We start from the raw sequence: 16,559 nt of genomic DNA, 5'->3' as shown, positions 1-16,559 counted from the left end.
TTTACCAATCCAGATTTCATTTATGAAATCAAGATATGTTTAACCATAGATAACTATAGATTTTGTGCATACACGTCATGTCAAATTGTCCGTTGAAAGATTTCTCCCGAAAGAAAGAAACGAACGATTAATGATTTTAATATTCCCATAATGACCTAACTCAAAAAAGTGAACTTTTCGCAGGATAAATACTGTCGGCAACTTAGAAATATATAAACATGATTCTTTAACCTGGGTTTTTGTTTTTGTATCAGATACAATAACAGCATTCATAAACATTTTTTAATTTAAATTTGAATGAATTTTGCATGAGATTGTGTGAGCGTTAATTTCATAGTTTCTTTAAATGATCGTTTAATAAATAAAATAATGGTGGGAAGCTTACAGCGGATCAGTACATCGAAAGAAATGAAGTTCTAATTTGGCAGCCTACCTCTTTTATAACACGTGTTTTCTGTACAGATTACACCATGTGAAAAGTAAGTTTCTGAAGAGGAGAAGAGTGTGAATATAAGAATGTATGTCTCTGAAATACAGTTTAAAAATCAAACGTGACCAGATTATAATTACACAGTCTTGTAATGTGTTAAGTTTGTGGTAAAACCACATGAAATATACACAATTCTTCATGATTCGATCCCAACGCAGTTAATTAATATTACACAAATAATATATAACCTTTGATCCTAAAAAACGGACACTTACCACTCTCCTTCTTTTGCAAATCTGAAACAAACTGTTAGTTTAGTAAATGAAAACATGTGTTGTTTTAAGCTAATTAACCCCAATGAGGTGATCGTTAACAAACAACCCTTCGACTCTCAAAGAGAGAGGAATAACGTACAATAGAAAATCTAATTAGGTTCACACTGTTGGTGAGTATAGCGTTATAGAACATGTTACTTCACTATACAAACACAATTATGTGATTATAGTTGCAAGGCTTTGCGTTGAGTGGGTGAATTATTTGGATTACTTTATAAGTTGGGTCCAACGAGTAGCCGCACACATTGCAACTGGGATCAGTGCATATTTGAAGATCAGGACTTGGTACGAAAGTAGACGGATACACTGAGAAAACCATAGAAATGAATATTTCACTTGCTAAGGAGTTTCATATCCCAAATGCCGACTTTCATTTCAACTTTCCACCCAAGCTTGTGGACTACTCTTTCGACGATGATAGCGACGACGAAGGGGGTGCAGGACTCACTGCTGCTGATCCCATGAAAGAACTTCAATCTCAACTGAGTTCTTTGCGTGCTCCACTTTCAAGGGCATATTCAGAAAGGTTCACTTGTCGAACAGCCTTCAGCTGTAGGAACCTGAGAGAGCGTGCCAGTTTGAAGCTGAAACTGGAAGAAACCGAAGAGACTTTGAGAAAGGAGCGTCTAATGATTCAGCTTAATGGCGCACTGTCTAAAACAGCTCAAGTATGTGGTTCAGATGGACCAACCAAGAAGAGAAAAGAGGACATGAGCTCTGTGTTGGAAAGGTGGCTGTCCAAGAAAGGATGTCGTCTACTCCGAAGACAAGGTTCCTACGTGAAGACAGAAGAACAGAAGATGAGGTCCAAGAGTCTTTTAAGATTCTTAAAGAAACGTTCCTGATCATAACCAATGCTATTAAATAATTGTTGTGTTTTATTATGCTATTGTGCTTCAATATTTTTTGTTATATATATTCAAATAAACATAATTGACATTTACTGATTTTTCTTATTTTCTACATTTATATCATTTACAAAAGAGAGAGATGTTTACCAGTTCACACAATATAACGAACTTAGGTTTACAAATGTATCGTAAACCATATAAATTATATCTGCAGCTGAATACATATTTCACCCGCAAAAGGTGCATATTCCTGTATCTAATACCAACTACAGGCGATGTCTGTGGAAGGCTACTTCCTCCGGCTGGATTTTCATTGCCGTGATTACAAGACGCTTCTCACTCCTCATCTTGTTCCTCGGACAATTTGAATACCTTCAGTTGACTTATATAGTACTTTTCTCGTGCATCATGTACACAATACCCGTTGAGTGAGTGATTGAGTATGGTTTTACGCCACTTTTAGCAATAATCCAGCAATATCACGGCGGTAAATGTAAGGAACAAATTGATATTATTCTATAGATGGAAGGGTGAAACATACAGAGTGTAGAATAACAGTTTGGATAGTTCTATGCTTCACCAACCTATTCATTGGACAACAGAACAGAAACTTTTGACACATAGATACGCTCGCTGTGCAGAGGGTGCTACTTGTCCAGCAGTTGGCCAACAGTTAATCCCTATCGTGTTTGTTTAAGTGGTGGGGCCATCTCAAAAAAGTGTTCGAGATTAGAAGGGTCGGCCCTTGGGGTTTGTTGTGTTATGCCGCATACAGCAATATTCCAGCTATATGATGGCGGTCTGTAAATAATCGAGTATGGACCAGACAATCCAGTGATTAATATCATGAGCATTGATCCACACAGTTGGGATACGATGACATGCATCAACCAAGTCAGCGAGCCTGACCATCCGCTCCCGTTTCTCGTTTGGATGAGTCCACTTTGATACAGGTGGGCGAGGAAAAGCATTCAAATCAAAATCGTAACTTAGTCCTAATTGAAATTTGTCAGAAAGACTCAAATTCTAGTCCGTACACAACTTGTCAACGTACTTCTCCTTGTGTGTCATATTATGTAAACGAAATTAAATGGAATCAGTAAATCGTAATTGTTAAGTTTATTTGAAAATATAACAAACAATCTTTTAACACAAGCAAATTCACACGTCGAATATTTCATAACATTGGTTATGATCAGGAACGTTTCTTTAAGAATCTTAAAAGACTCTTGGACCTCATCTTCTGTTCTTCTGTCTTTATGGAGGAACCTTGTCTTCGGAGTAGACGACATTTTTTCTTGGACAGCCACCTTTCCAACACAGAGCTCATGTCCTCTTTTCTCTTCTTGGTTGGTCCATCTGAACCACATACTAGAGCTGTTATAGACAGTGCGCCGTTAAACTGAATCATAAGACGCTCCTTTCTCAAAGTCTCTTCGGTTTCTTCCAGTTTCAGCCTCAAACTGGCACGCTCTCTCAGGTTCCTACAGCTGAAGGCTGTTCGACAAGTGAACCTTTCTGAATATGCCCTTGGAAGTGGAGCACGCAAAGAACTCAGTTGAGATTGAAGTTCTTCCATGGGATCAGCAGCAATGAGTCCTGCACTCTCTTCGTCATCACTGTCGTCGTGTATAGAATAGTCCACAAGCTTGGGTAGAACGTTGCATTTAAAGGCTACTCTTTGGTTAAACTGAATATCAAGTGAATAATCCATGGCTCCACACATATGATTGTGTCCCATTATTATGCACAGAATTATGTTAACTTGATTAGCGTATGTCACCAAACCTTGCAATAGGTATCTCAGTACCTGCTGGTGGGTATGGGGTTTGCTTATATATGGACTCCAGAGCCTAGACGGAAACGGAGTTTCGAACATCACACCAATCGACAATTTCCTCCTTTAACTACCATACTTTAACACCCTTCAATCACTAAAAGTATATACCTAATTAGGTCATCTATTGTTCTTAATTTCTTTACTCCCGTTTGGAGGTGGGTTTGTTCATTTGATATCATTAAGTAGATGATCAGGATTCATTTAGTCTTGTAAAAACAGTAAATGATGAGAGTACCACGTCTAATATAGATCAAAGGACATGAGTTAATTAATTAAGTGAATGGTAAATTGTGTTGAAGGGCCAATGTTTTACAAATATATGTACAATAACATTTTGTATAAGGCAAACGTGTTGCATACGTAACTTGATTTCAGAAACTAGAAAAATGAATTAAAATGTGTGAGAAAATGACAGTCATTTTAACAAGCCCGTTTTAGTTGTGTAAATGGTTGAAGTATCCGTTCAATATGGTTGTAATTATATAAGTAGTTTAATAACGTTCTTTGTCAATTCAATACCACTGTACTTCATAAAAGATTGGTCGGTGATAGAAACTTGAGCAATAACAATATTCGTCTTGTGGTAAGATAAAACAAACTGTATTTGTATACCCATGCTCATAATTACTGCCACCCCTAGATATATAGGCCTTAGTATAGGGGTGGCAATAATTATGAGCATTCGTATATTTCTTGTCATATAGGATAGTTTCACAACATTTCGGTCCCAGATCTTTTCAATTGTTAAACTCTATATGTAATACTTAGAGTCCAGGAGGTATTCCGACTTTTCGAGAACACTTGCAGTGCCATAACTATGGTTGATAGACATTTTATAGAAGGAAAATGATAGTTCATGAAGTTCATGAACGTTTTACCATGTACTGTAGATACAATCAATCTATGCAAAACACCCCTCCTATGTGAAAGAGACACAATTGCACAGAGGTACCTAGCATTCTATATAACCATGTAGCTTCAGGGTAATTTTGTGGTTGAAGAGTTTTCTCACCACGCCGAAGGTTAGGTTTGAGTCCCTAATGGTCCATGCCTTGTGTCGCATGCCATAACTTGGATATTGCTACAAGCGTCGTAAAATCATATTCACTCTATGATTTACTGCATTTATGTAAAATCATTGATGTATTTGAAGGAACTCTCGTTGACAGCTGTGATCTTGAGCATCAATATAAATGGCAGAAATCTGGTATCATATGCAAGTAAATGTAAACTTTTCGTGCATTAAGATCTGATGAGGTTAGTTATTGAAAAAAACGTGTTTTGTTTTATGTATTACACGAGGTGCCCCTGTTAACTTTTTGTTTGTTTTGCTTGTTGTTTAACGCCGTATTCAGCGATATTCCAGCCATATAACGGCGTTTGTAAATAATCGAGTTTGGAAGAGACAATCCATGGATTGATATCATCTGCATCGATCCACGATATTAGGATACAATTACATGCATCAACCAAGTCAGCGTACCTGAACACCCGACCCAGTAGTCGCCTCTTACGACAAGCATAGTTGCCTCTTGGGACAAGCATGGGCTACTGAAGACCGATTCTACAACATAGACCAAAATATAGATACGTTTTCAGTGAAAATTAAGAGGATTGACCTCAAATGTGCATTATGAGAAGTAAAAATGACCCTGTATTTGCAACTGTGGTGTTTATTTCCAAATGCAACAAGAAGCGATTCTGTACAATCAGATAACAACATAACAAGCATGTAAGATAACAAATAACATCGTCTATGATCACGACCGTTTCTTCAAGAACGTCAATATGCAACTTCTTTTAATCTTCTGTTCGTCTGTCTTTACTACTGATCGCTGTCTTCGGAGAAGACGACATCCTTTCTTGGTCAGTAACCTTTCCACCATAGAGGTCATGTCAATTCTTCTCTTCTTTGCTGGTCTCTCGGAATCATATACTCGACGTGATGCGGACAGTGCGTCATTAAGCCGAGTCATAAGACGCTCGTTTCTAAGGGTTTCTTCTGTTTCTTCTAATTTCAATTTCAGATTGGCACGGTCGCTCAGATTCCGACAGTTTGCAACTTTTCGACAGGTGAACCTTCCCGATATTGGAGCAGCCAAGGAAGACAGTTGAGTTTGAAGTTCTTCTACAGGATCAGCAGTAATGAGTCCTGCGCCCTCTTCATCGTCGCTGTCATCGTGGAAGGAATAGTCCACAAGCTTAGGAAGAAAGTTGAAGTTAAAGTCAGGACTTGTGCTAAAAGTAGTTTTGCCATGCGAAATGTCATTGGCTACATACATAATGTCTGATTCTCTCTTCATTCTGGCTTTTTGGGTCTCCAAAGTTTCAATTCAAGTCTTAAGTGTGGTTCTGATGGCAACTGCTGTGGGGTGGTTTATTAAGTACTCTGTATACTTCGCTCTAAAATCACATCTATCAATGTTTTTGTTTGGATACGAATTAAACTAAACGGTTTTATCACTCTTTAGTCATCAACAGTGTGAACTCTACTAAGTTTTCTATCGCACTTAATTGCTCTGTTGTCCAGAGGCGGGAACATGTTTATTTAAGACCCCCCTATCTTCTTAATTATCTTAGAACAATACTTTGATTTACCTCCCCGTTAAACATAGTGGAGAAAGCTTTATAAAAACATGACGTGGTTAGCGTTACATTTCCGCATGATCAAAGGTGATACGTGTTTTGATCTCTTTTAATTAACTAAATATTGTTTGTGATCCCGTTGTTAAACACAAATAGTTATGTTGTACATTTACTGTTCGTCAACAACGAACGATTCCATTGCTACCGGTCATGTAAAAGGGGGATTTCATACCGCCATTACACGTTACAACAATCCCTTTAAACACTGTATATTTTCAATAACGCGCAAATTTAACAAAGGCTTAATTGTCGGGAAAGCACTTTGTATATAATAACATATTTCAATGAAAACCGAAACATCACAAAATTCTACACTTAATAAATTTTTCTCTCAAAATATGAGGTAAATTTTCTTCTCGAAAAGAACGACATGCACATTTGTGTAGAACGTTATGCCCAATGTCTGTTTGCATTATCTAGAAGGAAAAAGACGTTTCGGGCAATTGTAAACAAATATAATCTGATCAGAAATACATATGCCATACTGTTTTGAACTGCATCTATGCAAACTTAGAAAACAAATGACGTAAATTTAGGTCTGAATTCTTTTTTCATAGTACATTTCATATTCAAGTTGTATGTTGCAGCCCTGCTGTGTCTATTTTGATCATGTGTTGTATAATCACGCTGAAAAAGGAAATATTTCAACAACGTAAATAAATTATATTTTATTTTAGTGTCACCCGCTGTACATATAAAATGACAAGGCAAAGAATGAAAAAAACTCAGCGGCCGGCCAAAATGGCCTACGAGACACTAAAAGACTCATTAAAAACAACATATTTATATACACACACACCACATTTTAAAATAATTATGAAAATAACATTCATGATATCCCCCGTACAAGCATCCAAAATACACATAACCACATCCATTCCCACATTCAGTCCTTCACTCCACAGCAGCTTACTCAAACCAATCAAACACACCCGCTCATTCAAACACATCCAAACCCTCATTGACAACCGCTCAGTCACATCCGAACCCTCACCCACACCGTCACACAGTACCCTCACCAACACCCTATTCCTCAAACATACCCTCACCTGTACCCATTCCCGCATCCATACCATCTCCCTCATCTACATTATCTACCGCGCCCTCACCCACTCGCAACCACATCCTTTCCCACTTCCACAAAAAGAAGCATCAACCACGTACGAAGACACTAACAAAGTAAATTACCACTGTCACATATACAATACTCCCAACTAAACAACACACATACAATTAAACCCGACAATACGGAACAAGCATACTCAAAGACGTTAAAGTTGCCGAAGATGAAACCCACTTTCCCATTTCCTACGACTTTTATTCTATTAGCGTTTAAATCTACTAGAAAAAGCAAAGGAATTTAACTCTGAATTTTGTACCAACAAAAATAACTGGTTGTATAAAATAAAGTTTACAACATTTGCCTTCGTCGAAACATTTTAAAAAGTGTTGAGGCTAAAAGTCTTTGTATTTTACTTTCGTTCATTATATATACAAATTTATCTTCATCATTAAAGTTATAAAAACAAAGATTATTTTCATACGCTGCATTAAAAAGATTGAAACGCAAATCATCATAAAGATTTCTTTGAATTAAAAAATGTCATTTTCAATCTTATTAACATGTACATGTACATCATTTGGAAAAATACGTTATTTACAAATTCTCTCTGAAAGTTGCACAAGAGGCTTGGTATATCTGCCGGTTTCAATATACAAGGGTACAATATACTAGTATATACCACATCTAAATTTGGATAAAACACGACGGTGGTCTCTGTACATTACATGTTTAACATAATGTACAATAGTTGGAGTTGCTTTATAAATGCTCTATGTGTGGAGCGTAATACCATTTAGTTTACCAGTATCATTCTTTGTTTATTTCAAAATTGTTTAATATGATTAACATAGCGTTTCACTCCCCAGTCATTTGAATTAAAAATTCACCATTCAACTGGGATAACATGCTTAAAACTCTGCAGTCTAAAGATCACCTTTTAAGTTTAGCCCATTTATGAATCTGTATAGGAATGCGAGTAGGTCGCATGAATTTAAGACGAAACAGATAAAACACTCTCTTTTCTGACTGACATTAACAGAACACAATCCCATATCTCCCCTAATTGCAATACCTGAGACATTCTTGCCTACTCTAAGAAACATCCTACAGGCCTGACTCAGCACTATTTCTACTTATTTACACACACACACACACACACACACACACACACACACACACACACACACACACACACACACACACACACACACACACACACACACACACACACCTCAAATACTGGCACCATTAAGTAATACAGGCTCAACAAGAGACATATACAGTTTTGTAAAAACATCATATGACATTCCCCCTGCTTAAATAAGCTTTGTATATAAAGCAGACATGGCTCTACCTGCTGACTGACATGCATACCTTACCTGATGCATGCATATCTATGTGTTCATTTAAACACAGGCTAAAGTAACGGGAAACAGTGTAATGAGCAACTGGGATATTCCCACACTGAAAACTATAGCAGGTTCTTAAAACAAATATCTTCCTAAAATGGGCAACTTTGAGTTTGTCATTATTAACATTTAGCCGCCATTTGTTTACACCAATTACTCAAAACATTTAACATAATTTGGAGGGACATTTCATCGGGGGCTAAAAAAAAGTAATATCATCAGCATAAAACAAAAAAGACAACATGGCTTCATCAAAAGTTATACCATTCTTTTAATCATTTATCTCAATTCCCAAATCGTTGATGAACACTGAAAAAAATGTTGGTGACAATTTGCAGCCCTGCCTCACGCCTTTGGATACTGAAAACAAAAAGTCCGGATGCTTTCCTATTATTTCCCTCCCTCCCGTCAGTCCCGTTATACAACGTGCTGTACGAGTCTGGTTTGTGTCCCAGTACAATGTCATTGTCACCCGCCGCAGTTCCGCCCTGCCTGGTAACATAATTGCTTTAGTGTTAAAGGAAGTCCTGTAATTTGCCAATCCTAAGCGTCCTATTTTCTTCCAAAATTCAATTTCCATTTTCCATTATGCTTATGTTGTAAATGCAAAAGTTCGTTCCCTTGTTCTAGCTGATATACCCTCTTTGCTTTCCTAATTTGTTTATCAAAGGATTTCCGTTCATTCATGTATGCTGCTTTGTTGAGACGTTTATCGTTCATACTTCCTTTAAATGTCACCCATTTCTATTCCTTAACACACAGACAGACAGTTCCACAATAGCTGTAGAGTGTACGTCCAATAACGTTTGTATCTCGATGAGTGCGAATAATACCATGTTTTTGTTGTAATTTTTCTTTTTACTTTTAACTCCATTTCCTAATGAATGAAATCAGTAACTTGTTGCGTCCTTCTTGTCTTCGAGTTCAACTTCAGCTTTCCCCACAAAGGAAGTTCTTTGCTATACTGGACACCGGATACTTTGGGGTGCAAGAAGTTTCCTTTAGTTTCTAGGTTGTGGAACACTTCTTTTTTTTGCACAACCAATGTCATGTCGAGTGGGACACTGCTACCTCCCAAATGGTTGGTTTAGTTGATGACGTCAGACATTAAATGAACATTAAAGTCAGATACAACCTCAAACTACTCGTGTGGTACAATAAAACAACCAATTACATATCGACCTCGATATGACACATGTATATTTATCGTTTACAATGCTTCCGATAACAGCACACATATTGCAGTCATTTAAGAACCTGAAGCATTGGTAACTTCATCTAACGCCTCTCTCAGTTTCACATTATATAATCGTAACATAGCCCTGATTATAAATGGTCAGAAAGATTCAAATCCCAATCCATAAATAACTTGTCGTGGTGCCTCTCCTTGTGTGTCATATTATGTTAATGAAATTAAAAGGAATCAGTAAATCGTAATTGTGAAGTTTATTTGAAAATATAACAATCTTTTGGCACAAGCAAAATAACATAACAATTATTTCATAACATTGGTCATGATCATGAACTTTTCTTTAAGAATCTTAAAAGACTCTTGGACCTCATCTTCTGTTCTTCTGTCTTTATGGAGGAACCTTGTCTTCGGAGTAGACGACATTTTTTCTTGGACAGCCACCTTTCTAACACAGAGCTCATGTCCTCTTTTCTTTTCTTGGTTGGTCTATCTGAATCACATACCTGAGCTGTTATAGACATTGCGCCGTTAAGCTGAATCATAAGACGCTCCTTTCTCAAAGTCTCTTCGGTTTCTTCCAGTTTCAGCCTCAAACTGGCACGCTCTCCCAGGTTTCTACAGCTGAAGGCTGTTCGACAAGTGAACCTTTCTGAATATGCTCTTGAAAGTGGAGCACGCAAAGAACTCAGTTGAGATTGAAGTTCTTCCATGGGATCGGCAGCAGTGAGTCCTGCACTCTCTTCGCCATCACTGTCGTCGTGTATAGAATAGTCCACAAGCTTGGGTAGAACGTTGTATTTAAAGGCCACTCCTTGGTTAAACTGAATATCAAGTGAATAATCCATGGCTCCACACATATGATTGTGTCCCATTATTATGCACAGAATGATGTTTACTTGATTAGCGTACGTCACCCGATCTTCGCTAAATGTATCTCAGTACCTGTTGGAGGGTGGGGGTTTGCTTATATGAGGACTCCAGAGCCAAGACGGAAACGGAGTTTCAACAATCACACCAATCAACAGTGTCTTCCTTTAACTAGCATACTTTAACACCCTTCAATCACTAGAAGTATATACCTAATTAGGTCATCTATTGTTATTAATTTCTCTACTCCCGTTTGAAGGTGAGTTTGTTTAATTCTGTCCTTCTTGTTTTTATTTGTTTTAAGTTAAACCTCATCTGATTTCATTAAGTAGATAATCAAGATTCATTCAGCCTTGTAAAAACACCAATTGGTCAAAGTATCATGTCTCATATAGATCAAAGGATATGAGTTAATTAATTAAGTGAATGGTAAATGGTGTTGCAGGGACAATGTTTTACAAATATATGTACAATAACATTTTGCAAACGTGTTGCAAACGTAACGTGATTTCAGAAACTAAGTAAATTAATTAAAATGTGTCAGAAAATTAAAATGTCATTTTAACAATCCCATTGTAACGATCATGAGATTCCAACGCAAAATAGTGATATATTGTTTTCTACAAAATGTTGTAGTTGTGTAAATGGTTGAAGTATACGTTCAATATGGTTGTAATTATAAAAGTAGTTTAATAATCGACTTTCTTTGTCAATTCAATACCACTGTACTTCATAAAAGATTGGTCGTTGATAGATAGATAGATATTCTTTCCTCCAGATATTGAAGATACATATCATATATGATATTATGTATAGTTACAGAGCTGTACAGTAGTACAATTTAACAATATTATGAGAAATGATAACTACAAAATGCATGACAATCAAGCATTCTTACAACTGTTTTGTAACAGATACAGCCATTTCCTACAGTATCTTGACACAATAACCATAAGGTCACCCCATAGACTTTGAGATAAAGAGCTAACACACTCAGGCATACCGCCAAGTAGTACAGACAGGATTATATCATCATCCTCACTACATAGTCTTGCAAATGTAGAGACATCTATCACATCACAAATTATTTCAAATAGTTCATTTCTGTCATTCATATTCAATGTACAATACAAAAAGACATGCTTAATAATATCATGAGCTACAATTCTACATCGACATTCCCTAGATTCTATATTTAGGCATCCCAGCCGTACAAGATGAGACAGGTTTGGGAACTGTTCAGGACGTTCAAGTGCAAGCAGCCAGAGTCTGTGTTCTTTATCATTACGTAGCGAAACATATCTATTTAAGTTAAGTCTAGATATCAGCTTAGAGCATACAGCTTCATGGTCTGCAAAAATAATCCTTTCCTTTACAATATCAGACCATGCCTTTTTACTTGGGAAGCTACATTTAATAAGATAATCTTCTATTTCTGCATAGAGATTGTACTTTTTGACAAGTCTAAGCATGTTATATACAGGTGACAAAGCACATCGTTTTCTGAAGTTATCCATCGCTATTTCGTATCTAAACTGCCCAAGGCGAGTAATGAATACCTTTTTAAAAACATAGCTGTAACTGGACCGGCATAGTTTTCCAAGTAGTAACAGTGACTGTTTGTCAATAAAGGATTGGAGAGATATCAAGCCCATGTTGTCCACAGCAACAGTACCTGATGTACATTTTGGAAGGCCCTGTATTTTTCTACTGAAATAACGTTGAATAATTTCCAGCATATCGTATTCTTTGAGGGTTAATAGTCCCCAGACATTACATCCATAGAGCCCGCAAAGGCGTATCACTCGTTCCCAGATCCTTTTTGCTGGGATTGGATTCATGCCTCCAAACTTTAGTTCAGTATCATTATTACTATTTACCATCTGAAGAAACTACACACAAAAGAGTTAGAAATGGTATTAAACTACTAGGCTGTCATATGATATTGTGGGACGTGATATTACAAATGGTTTAGTATAGTTATATGTATATGAAATGATATGATGTGACATGACATGATATGATATGATATGATATGATATGATATGATATGATATGATATGATATGATATGATATGATATGATATGATATGATATGATAAATGTTGTGGTGTGATATGATACATGAGGGGATATGATGCAATATGTTATGTGTATTATAGAAATTGTGTAAATACTGTTTTTTAGTGTACATATTATATGGCTTGCGGTCTTCCAGTGTTGAATAAATATTGATTGATTGATATGAAATAAATTGGCATGGAATGACATGGCATTATATGGTATGATAGGATAAGATATGATGGGGCAAGCTATGAAATTGCTAATGTGTTGTGTGATATGACATGTTGAAATGTGATATAATATAGGTGTGATATATGGTACGATGGTATGTATGGTATGGTATGATATGATAATGGTATATGAAATAATACTATATAGTATGATCTTATAATAATGATACAATATGATATGATGTTATAGAATATATTGTATGATATAACAAGTTGTGATATGGTAAATAGAAATTATGAAATTACAGGGTATGGCATTGTACTGTATGTGTAAAATTATGCGACTGCGTTGAGATGCGAGGTGGAATGACGTGAGGTGATTTGGTGAGATATGTACATAAATGGTATAAAATTGTATATTCTTCAAATTGTACTATAGGCCTTGGCCTGTTCAGTATGTGAAATAAAGATTGATACTATTTATTAACATTTTTAACTTTTCACAAGCTAATTGTGTTCGTTCTAAGGAAGACTTATCAGGGCTAATCCTGACACCTGCATATATTATAGATTGCTGAAGTGGAACACACATACTGCCCAAGTACAGGGATTGAGAGCAGGTAAATTTACGCTGCACATCGAATATTAGAACAGCGCTTTTCGTGACATTGTACTTAAAGCTGCCATTTATATGCATACTGATTTACAACATTGAGAGGCCTGTTGGTGAGCTACTAAACAGTGTTGTATCATCTGCCAAGAGCTTGCCTGGAGTATGTGTACATGTCTTGTAGCCCTTTTGTTTCATCACCCAAATCTTCTTGATATGATTCAGTCAGCCGACTGAATCATATCAACAAGATTTGGGTGATGAAACAAAAGGGCTACAAGACATGTACACAAAGCGCTTTCTATAAATAAACACAAATTTGGCTGAAGATCTAGATGATGAATTGTGTCATTGAACACTCAAATACGGACACAAATATATACAATATTTTTCGTCAATATCAGTTATTTTGCAGATGCAGTGCGTTCTTGCAGTTACAACAATACATTCTGCAGCATGACCAAGACCGACCTATTTTGAATATGGCCTGTTATCTGCCTTCAGTACTCTGTATTCACAAGATGTGTTTTCAAATTGTTTATTAACAGCGAGTCGTATTTTGTATGTGTTGGGTTCATCAAAACACGTAGATGCAGTTACGTATACAACGTTTTTTTGTATAAGCCATGCTTGCCCGAGTTAATTATCTTGAAACAGCATGTTGAATATTGCTCTGGAAGCTACAGACGATTCTGCGTGAAAACATTTAATTCCGTTCGTATTGATTTAGAAAAGAATATATCGCATTACGGGATGTTTACTCAAGCCTGATTAATAAGACAGCAGAGAAAATATTGATTTAAGGACTTAAAAGTAAATAAACGTATTGGAATGTACAATTGTAAACATGTTGAATAACATTTGCCGATAGTCTTTCAAACGTGAGCATTCTGACACAAGTGTGAGTGGGTGAGTTAGGTTTAAAGCCACAATGAATAGTATTTCAGTTGTGTATATCACTGAGTGTCAGCTTAATGTGGGAAGAAAGCCCGAAGTGATCCAGGACTTAGACGTTTAACACTTTGATGAAACCCATGAGCATGGGCCTATGGTGCTGACAAACCTAGAAACATAATGAGGGCGACCCCGGATTCGAACACACGAACATTACTTTCTGTGACTGAGTGAGTATGGTTTTACGCCGCTTTAGAATGCCATCAGAAATGGGCTTTACACATTGTACCCATGTCGGGAATCGAACCCGGGTCTTCCGCGTGACGAGCGAACGCTTTAACCACTAGGCTATCTGACAATCCACATTACTTTCCAGCATACCAAAGTGATGCAAGGTCTTCACAGCAAACTGCGGCGCCTAGGATATCTGGGCCATCCATTTCCCCTCTTATCACAAGAAACCGTGTCCATTGGGATTATATATCTTACTCTTATTTTTGAAATAACCCAAAAAATCAGTGAAAGTCCAAACACGATGTTGTGAACAATGAATCTGACTTAACCGACGAGAATGGGTATATATGATGACAAACAAAGGATCATAATCGGGATGGACCTGAGATTCAAACCCACATTCAGCGAATCCTTTGTTGTTTGTTTGTTAACGCCACACTATCCGCAATATTCCAGTTATATAACGGCGGTCTGTAGACAATCCAGTGATTGATATCATGAGCATCGATCCACGCAATTGGGATAAGATGATATGCCAAGTCAGCGAACCTGTACCCAGAAAAGATACGTTTTCAGTGAAAATTAAGAAGATTGACCTCAAATGTGCATTATGAGAAGTAAAAATAACCCTGTATTTGCAACTGTGGTGTTTATTTCTAAATGCAACAAGAAGCGATTCTGTACTACAGATAACAACATAACAAGCATGTAAGATAACAAATAACATCGTCTATGATCACGACCGTTTCTTCAAGAACGTCAATATGCAACTGGTTCTGATCTTCTGTTCGTTTGTCTTTACTACTGATCGCTGTCTTCGGAGAAGACGACATCCTTTCTTGGCCAGTAACCTTTCCACCATAGAGGTCATGTCAATTCTTCTCTTCTTTGCTGGTCTCTCGGAATCATATACTCGACGTGAAGCGGACAGTGCGTCATTAAGCCGCGTCATAAGACGCTCGTTTCTAAGGGTTTCTTCTGTTTCTTCTAATTTCAATTTCAGATTGGCACGGTCGCTCAGATTCCGACAGTTTGCAACTTTTCGACAGGTGAACCTTCCCGATGTTGGAGTAACCAAGGAAGACAGTTGAGATTGAAGTTCTTCTACAGGATCAGCAGTAATGAGTCCTGCGCCCTCTTCGTCGTTGCTGTCATCGTGGAAGGAATAGTCCACAAGCTTAGGAAGAAAGTTGAAGTTAAAGTCAGGACTTGTGCTAAAAGTAGTTTTGCCATGCGAAATGTCATTGGCTACATACATAATGTCTGATTCTCTCTTCATTCTGGCTTTTTGGGTCTCCAAAGTTTCAATTCAAGTCTTAAGTGTGGTTCTGATGGCAACTGCTGTGGGGTGGTTTATTAAGTACTCTGTATACTTCGCTCTAAAATCACATCTATCAATGTTTTTGTTTGGATACGAATTAAACTAAACGGTTTTATCACTCTTTAGTCATCAACAGTGTGAACTCTACTAAGTTTTCTATCGCACTTAATTGCTCTGTTGTCCAGAGGCGGGAACATGTTTATTTAATACCCCCCTATCTTCTTAATTATCTTAGAACAATACTTTGATTTACCTCCCCGTTAAACATAGTGGAGAAAGCTTTATAAAAACATGACGTGGTTAGCGTTACATTTCCGCATGATCAAAGGTGATACGTGTTTTGATCTCTTTTAATTAACTAAATATTGTTTGTGATCCCGTTGTTAAACACAAATAATCATGTTGTACATTTACTGTTCGACAACAACGAACGATTCCATTGCTACGGGTCATGTAAAAGGGGGATTTCATACCGCCATTACACGTTACAACAATCCCTTTTAACACTGTATATTTTCAATAACGCGCAAATTTAACAAAGGCTTAATTGTCGGGAAAGTTCTTTGTATATAATAACATAATTCAATGAAAACCAAAACATCACAAAATTCTACACTTAATAAATTTTTCTCT

This window comes from Haliotis rufescens, unplaced genomic scaffold, assembly GCF_023055435.1.
Source record: "Haliotis rufescens isolate VD_foot unplaced genomic scaffold, xgHalRufe1.0.p SCAF_82, whole genome shotgun sequence".
In the NCBI taxonomy this organism is placed as follows: Eukaryota; Metazoa; Mollusca; class Gastropoda; order Lepetellida; family Haliotidae; genus Haliotis; species Haliotis rufescens.
Note: the sequence above shows the minus strand (reverse complement) of the source record.